This window comes from Stylophora pistillata, chromosome 2 (assembly GCF_964205215.1).
Source record: "Stylophora pistillata chromosome 2, jaStyPist1.2, whole genome shotgun sequence".
In the NCBI taxonomy this organism is placed as follows: domain Eukaryota; kingdom Metazoa; phylum Cnidaria; class Anthozoa; order Scleractinia; family Pocilloporidae; genus Stylophora; species Stylophora pistillata.
In genome coordinates, this window is record NC_142520.1 from 57911258 (window position 1) to 57918282 (window position 7025).

A 7025-nucleotide genomic window follows, 5' to 3' on the forward strand; every position below is an offset into this window, starting at 1 on the left:
TGACTCGATTCTTACATTATTCATGGCATATTTGGTGAACTCGGAGTTTGTGGATTTGGATCGATCAGTCTTCCTCTCTCCAAGATCAACTTCTACCACAATATCTACCCGTACAGGCCTGATTTTTTTTAGGTCTGATTTTCGCTATTGCATAAATAGCGCTATCTACTGCGAGGATCGTGCATCATACGTATCTAATAACGCAGTTCAAAATATATGAACTTCACATATTCATTGTATCTCATTTATCACTTTCACGGGTTTATTACGAATCAACTTAACGGCCTGCTCCCAGTTGGCTTGTTAGCTCAATTGGTAGAGCGCTGCACTAGTATCGCAGAGGTCAGTGGTTCGAGTCCCGAACAGGCCTGATTTTTTTCAGGTCTGATTTTCGCTATTGCATAAATAGCGCTATCTACTGCGAGGATCGTGCATCATACGTTTCTACCACAATGTGCTAAAGAAAGAGCAACAACAATCAGAAACCTGATAGTTTACAGGAAATTGTAAAACTGAAATTTAACTCCCAGAAAAATTAAATATAAGCTAACGAAGAGCACTGCACTAAACGCCCCTCTTAGATTAACGTTCAACTGCTGATTGGAACTGAGTAAGAAACCTGGGATAAAATTGGTTAGATTATAGTTGTAGAAAATCAGCTTAGTTCTCAGTAATCCCAGGCCTTTTCTCTTAATATATGTTCTCGCTGACAAAGCATGATAATATACATGAAAAATAACGCGCTTCTGATTGGCTGAGAACGAGTGCATTTTTCATGTAACACAAGTAAAAATTACACTCGCCCTACCAGCTCGTGCAATTTTGTACACTTTGAAAAATTTACTCGTGCTTATTAGCTCCAAACTGCACGAGAAATCATGTTATGACCTATACTAAGACTAGGTTTACACTAGAGGAGAGTTTTCCGGATTCGTAAATGTTTCCGGATTCATCAATTTTGGAGTATTCGGATTCGTAGGCGTTTACACTGAAAGGATATTCGGATTCCTGACCGTTTACACACAGACAACTCCGGGAACATTCGAAATGGAATGGTTACCAAGCCGAGTGTTGCTTCGTCGTTCGATCAACAAAGTAAAATTATGCCTCCCCAAAAAAGGCTAGAGTAGATCCAGATGTCACTGAGGCAAATTTGAGTTGCACAGATGCCAAGCCATCTACGTCGTCGGCGATTAAGTGTGGCTGACGTTAAACTTCCTTGCAATAATAACTCGCGTTTCCTCAGAAATACTGCGGTACACATGATAAAATTTATCACCTGAACCTGCAACAAGAGTAGGCAACCGGAGACCGCCAGCAATGTTAGCACCGGATCCTCCATTTTGGTTTCACCGCAAACTCAAAAGATTGCAGGCGGAAATAATATCCGGATTCGAGAAAAAAAGCGGTTACACGACAAAACTTTCCGGATTCAAAAGTTATCGGATTCAAAGTTCCCACTTTAAATTCCGGATTCAAAATCTCCGGAGACACGACCAAACCGGCGAGTTTTTATTTCGGATTCGTCCACTTTCGTGTAAACGGCAAAATCAATCCGGTACCAAAACGTTTCGGATTAATCCCGAATCCGGAACAATTTCCTCTAGTGTAAACCTAGTCTAAATGCGTGTAGCTACCTATTCAATGGTCTTTGATTTAGAGATTTGTAGCTGTAACTTTGCACAGTATAAGAAGTCTATCAAAGCTGGTTCCTTAATGTTAACTTTTACTAAAGACAAGCTTCATTGTTTACACTCACTGTTCCCAGTTCTCGATGAATTTGAAGTAGACCTGCTGATTATACTCTTCTGGTAAAATAGAGACGGCTGCTGCAAAGTCCTCCGACGCAGAATACCTCTTGACTCGAGCCAAGTCCATTTGGTATTGGGCTCGGCCACGGTTACATACATGCTTCTCTTCAAAAAACACATTGTGGTATTTTGATGTTTCTTTCTTCACCTGCTCATATCCTGATTGGGAACAAAGCAGAAGACACAATTTCATCTGACAACCAACTCTCTGATTGGCCCCCTTCCGTTGTAGACAAATTTGTACAGCTTCTTCTCTGATAAGAGCCTTGCTTTTGCACTACAACTTTTCAAAGAGCGGTTTTCTTCCAGATATAATAATATACATGAAAAAATTTCGCAGTTCTGATTGGTTAAGATGAATGCAGTTTTCAGTTAATTCAGTGCATAAGAGAGTTAATTCAGTGCAGAAGAGGGTTAATTCAGTGCAAAGAAAGAAACAAACCAGACATTCTGATCGGTCAGAATGATTGGTCAATGTCAAGGTCAATGTCACTTGCAGGGTTTGAATAAATTATTTTTGCACGTGATGCGCGCGCTTTTCTTCTGCGTAGTTGTGAGAAGCTACCTTGTATTTTTTCGTTTATATTATTAATACATAATCACATGACTTTCTCGTGCAATTTGGAATAAATAAGCACGGGTAAATTTTTTCAAAGACCACAAATTGCACTCGCCCTACGGGCTCATGCAATTTTGTTAGTCTTTGAAAAAATTTACTCGTGGTTATTTATTCCAAATTGCATTCGAAATCATGTGATTACCTATACAAATAAGTCTAAATCCTGACTTTGTTTTAATCAGATATGTCAGGAAAGTGGTGCTAATGAATGAAAATTGACCTACAGGGGCTCACTGCTTAAGTTGTCACAAGGGATTTGACTTCTTGTCTAATCTTGCCTTTAAAAGGACTATATACATATTAAGAGCTGATTAACCTGCTCATGACACAAGTTTTTAAGAATTTGGCTTCGCGTATTGCCGTTTTGCGAAAAATTCGCACGTATTTACCGCTTCCTCAACGCATTCAGTATTACAACTCTATTATTAGTCCGGTTATGAGTTATGTCAGCGCCATCTGGTCAAATTGTGATAAAGAATTGTTATATAGAGTTTTTAAGCTGCAGAAACGCGCTGCTAGAGTCATCCTTTACGCAGAGCGGATGGCTCCATCCGTAGAACTCTTTAATAGACTGAAATGGATTCCTTTTTACGAGAAGTGTAAGATTGACAAAGCGTCGATAATGTTTAAACGAATCCATGGTGCACTACCTAGCTATTTAAACGAGCATATTTCGATCAACAACTCAAGACATTCAAGAACTACGCGCTATTCAAACTTTAATGTACTGTGCCCCAGATATAACAGGGAAACTGAAGGTGGGCGCACCTTTCTCGTCACCGGAACCAAAATTTGGAACGAGTTACCACTACGCATACGGATGGCGGACAGCATAAGGTGCTTCAAGCACAATATGTGGACTAATATTTTTTCGCAGCAACAATTTTTAAGTCATTTTTGTGTATAGTTTCCTTTTTTTCACTCTTACTAGTTATTTTGTATATATTCATACATTTTATTAGTTTCTTTACTTATCTTGTAATTATATTATATTATATTAGTTTCTATTTTCATATTGTATTTTACTAGCTTTTATATTGTAATTATTTCTGAGTGAGGGCCACAAGTTTATTAGCTATGCTATTATGTGTTACCCTCGTAAAATAAAGTCTTTATTTATTTATTTATATACAATCATTTTCTTTACTTAAACTTAGAGAAAAGGCAACGTTTCATAATATTGCATTGTAACCACCTGCAGAATGAAAAAGGATTCAGCGATTTTAATGCACGATGTTTGCGTTAAGAAATAGAACACAAATAGAGCTGCTGAACTGATAGTGGAAGAATAGTGTCCTCTTCCTAGCTCCTTACCGCTGGATTGTACATCTACACTTAGTTTTTCTCGGTAGCTTTTGGATCCTGAAAAGACCTCCTTCTTATTTGTTTTTACGCAAGACTGACGTGGTGCGAAGCTGACATGATATGGTACAACATACTTCTTGTCAAGGGTTACTTTGTTTTCGTTCCACGTCAGCTTGAAGACTTTTCTGGTGGAGAGAAGTCCAGGTTCAACACTGCCGTTTGATACATCACCCCCCTCAGGGTTCCCTTCTAGAAGATTATAACCAACACCAACAAAGTGAAGACCTTCAGGGAATTTTGGATTGCCTGTGCAATCGTTACAGCAGCAAGTATGGCAAGGCAAAGCAAAAGCTGCATGATTTCTACTTTGCCTTGATAGTGCCGTCTGTGTAAGATAAAGGGAGATACCAATACTAGAAATTGTAGATAGTTTATAAGTTCTCTCTCCTTAGATAAATCGAGAATTGGAAAATATGAAAAAAGCATACAAGGATATCTTCAAATTGCGGCTAGAGTTTTTCAATCGAGCTTCGGAGCAACGAATTCTCTCCACTTCTTGTGAAAGAGGATTAGATAGTGGTAATGGTATTGACAATTTATGAAAAATTTTACAAAAGCATCGAGAATTTAGGAATTTCTAAACGCTTAGTCCATGAAATCAATACTAAAACATTTATCTTCTACACTGGCAAAAGATTCTAAAGTTAATACTTATCCGTTTTGTTAGTTGCTCCTTTGGTATCGGATTTGGCTCCCTGTGTGTGTATTTATGCCATTTTACTTCATGTTCATCAAATAAAATAATGATCCATCGAAACAAGGCGTGAAAACTACACCAGAACATTTAACTAGCTGGCCACGGGAGATCATGTAATGTTTGAGTCATACAACAACAAACATATGAAACATATGTATGAACTGCGGTTATGAAACGTATATATGCACGATCCTTCGCAGTAAAGCACTATTTGAGCAATAGTGAAAATCAGACCTGAAAAAAAAAAAAAAAATTTCAGGCCTGTACGGGATTCGAACCACTGACCTCTGCGATACTAGTGCAGCGCTCTACCAATTGAGCTAACAAGCCAACTGGGAGCAGGTCATCAAATTAATTCGACATAAACCCGTAGATGATAAATCAAACAACAACAAACATATGAAACATATGTATGAACTGCGGTTATGAAACGTATATATGCACGATCCTTCGCAGTAAAGCACTATTTGAGCAATAGTGAAAATCAGACCTGAAAAAAAAATTTCAGGCCTGTACGGGTTTATGGCGAATTAATTTGATGGCCTGCTCCCAGTTGGCTTGTTAGCTCAATTGGTAGAGCGCTGCACTAGTATCGCAGAGGTCAGTGGTTCGAATCCCGTACAGGCTTGAAATTTTTTTTTTTTTTTTTTTCAGGTCTGATTTTCACTATTGCTCAAATAGTGCTTTACTGCGAAGAATCGTGCATATATATGTTTGAGTCATCTTAATTAAAATGCTACTTCAATCTCTCACTGATAAAAAAACCAATGAGTTTACACTCGCATGTTATTTAACCTTAATTTGGACTTTATTTATTTTGCAATCGCTGCTCAGAACACATCTGTTTGTAGTTACTCAGCTTTAAATAAGGCGGCAAGAATGAACCTATTTTGCAACTTGACATATGTATAGAAGTTGATTTCTCTTTAAAATGAAAGAATTGCTTTGCTTTCCGAGAAAAACGAGTTGAGCTACGATTAGTCTGTTTTCTTGAAACGATGGAACTATCTGCGAAAAAAATGACAGACTCATTTATGAAATTTAAGTGTGTAACAGCAACAGATGATTAATAACTAGTCGCTTATCTTTATTTCAATTTGCAATACCAAATTTCTGTATCTCAAACTTTTGGTCATGCAACTTGGTTATATCAACTAAGTTGACATTGTAAATTGGCCACCATAACGAGTTAAAAAGCTGTCATTTCGCTCTGATGAAGGGCTAACGCTCGAAACGTCAGCTTTTAACCCGTTAGGGTGGCTAATTTACAATTTCAACTTAGTTGATACAACCAGATTACCTTGTTACCCCCACCGACGCAGCACCACAGTTTCTTTAGAAACTTTCACCCTTTATTTTTGGTCGTGCAGCCGATCGTAGATGTAAAATAATAAGTCAAGTGAAAAAGATCGATTCTTTCTCTCGTTATCTCTTTGTTTTGATAAGTCAAAGGAGAATAAACATTAAGAATAAAAATATCTGGCAATCTTACACAACTGACTGTCTTTTTTTTTTTTCACTATTGCTTAAATAGTGCTTTACTGCGAAGGATCGTGCACATATACGTGACTGTATTCTACCAAACCTTTTGAGATGTGTTTACCCAGCGGTAAAGCAAAGGAGTGATGGTCACATGCACTCGTAATGCTCTTGAATTTTAAGACTGCATCAAATTATGTCAGTTTGTCTTCCACACACATACACACACACACACACGTCTATCCTTTGAAAGCCGTCAAGCAATTACACCACCCATCGATTTGTTCAGCGGCTCCTGTATCTTACGCTTTAATTAAACCAAACAAAAGTAAAAGTTATCGATTATTATTAGCAAAGCTAAGGTGTTACCTTCTCAAGAAAACGAGCTAAGTTGACTGTTCATACCTTTTAAAGATTTTTCTCCTTCAGATTAAGTAATTGCAAAATATTTCATGTCTCAAAGAGGAATTTTTTGTTTTAAAAACTTGGCTTAGCTTAGTCCTAGTTTTAACGAATTATGTGAAACAGATGAATGCGAGGGTATCGAAAACCCAATACATATGTTCCAAATTGGGACGTTTGTTTCTCGAGTGTTTTTTCTTTTTTCATAGCAGTATATATGGTGCCTTTGAAAGGTTTTCAAACTAAAGCCTGGCTCTGAGCTAACTCAGCATTGGACTGATGAAAACAAAACAAGATTTTGCTTGAAGAGAAACTTTATTTAGAGAAGCTTGTTTTTCATAAGTTGAGTTATTCAGACTAATCGCTGACCTTACTATATTGAAGTTACTCCAGTCCTGTCACTGAAAATGAAGGGCGACTAACAAGTGAAACACGTTTTTTCTCGATGTAAAGAAATACCCTAGTCTTCAAAAGAGCACTTTAAAAAGGTTATGTTACCGTGAAAGAGCTGTTAAGATAAAAAGTTTCACAAGAAGCTCTAAGATCAGAAGGAAAAAGTCTGAACTAAACATTTCTTGAGTCATTTATAGGGCACATAGCGGGTCCGGACCCAACTTAAATGAAATTGTTTTCTGCTGGAGTTGTTGTTGTT

The 7025-nt window shown here is 37.5% G+C and overlaps 2 pseudogenes across 1 annotated transcript in view; one reads left to right on the top strand and one right to left on the bottom strand.

Annotated features, from left to right (window-relative positions):
- The window catches only part of LOC111341817 (uncharacterized), a 15530-nt pseudogene extending 8630 nt beyond the window's left edge, over positions 1-6900 (bottom strand). Inside the window, exons 1-3 of the transcript XR_015996669.1 lie at positions 3745-6900; positions 1764-1970; positions 16-110 (exon numbers count right to left, since the gene is read on the bottom strand). The product of XR_015996669.1 is annotated as an uncharacterized LOC111341817 (transcript). The remainder of the gene's footprint in view (positions 1-15; positions 111-1763; positions 1971-3744) is intronic.
- LOC148740617 (uncharacterized) overlaps positions 1-7025 on the top strand; it is a 1045961-nt pseudogene that overhangs the window by 319839 nt on the left and 719097 nt on the right.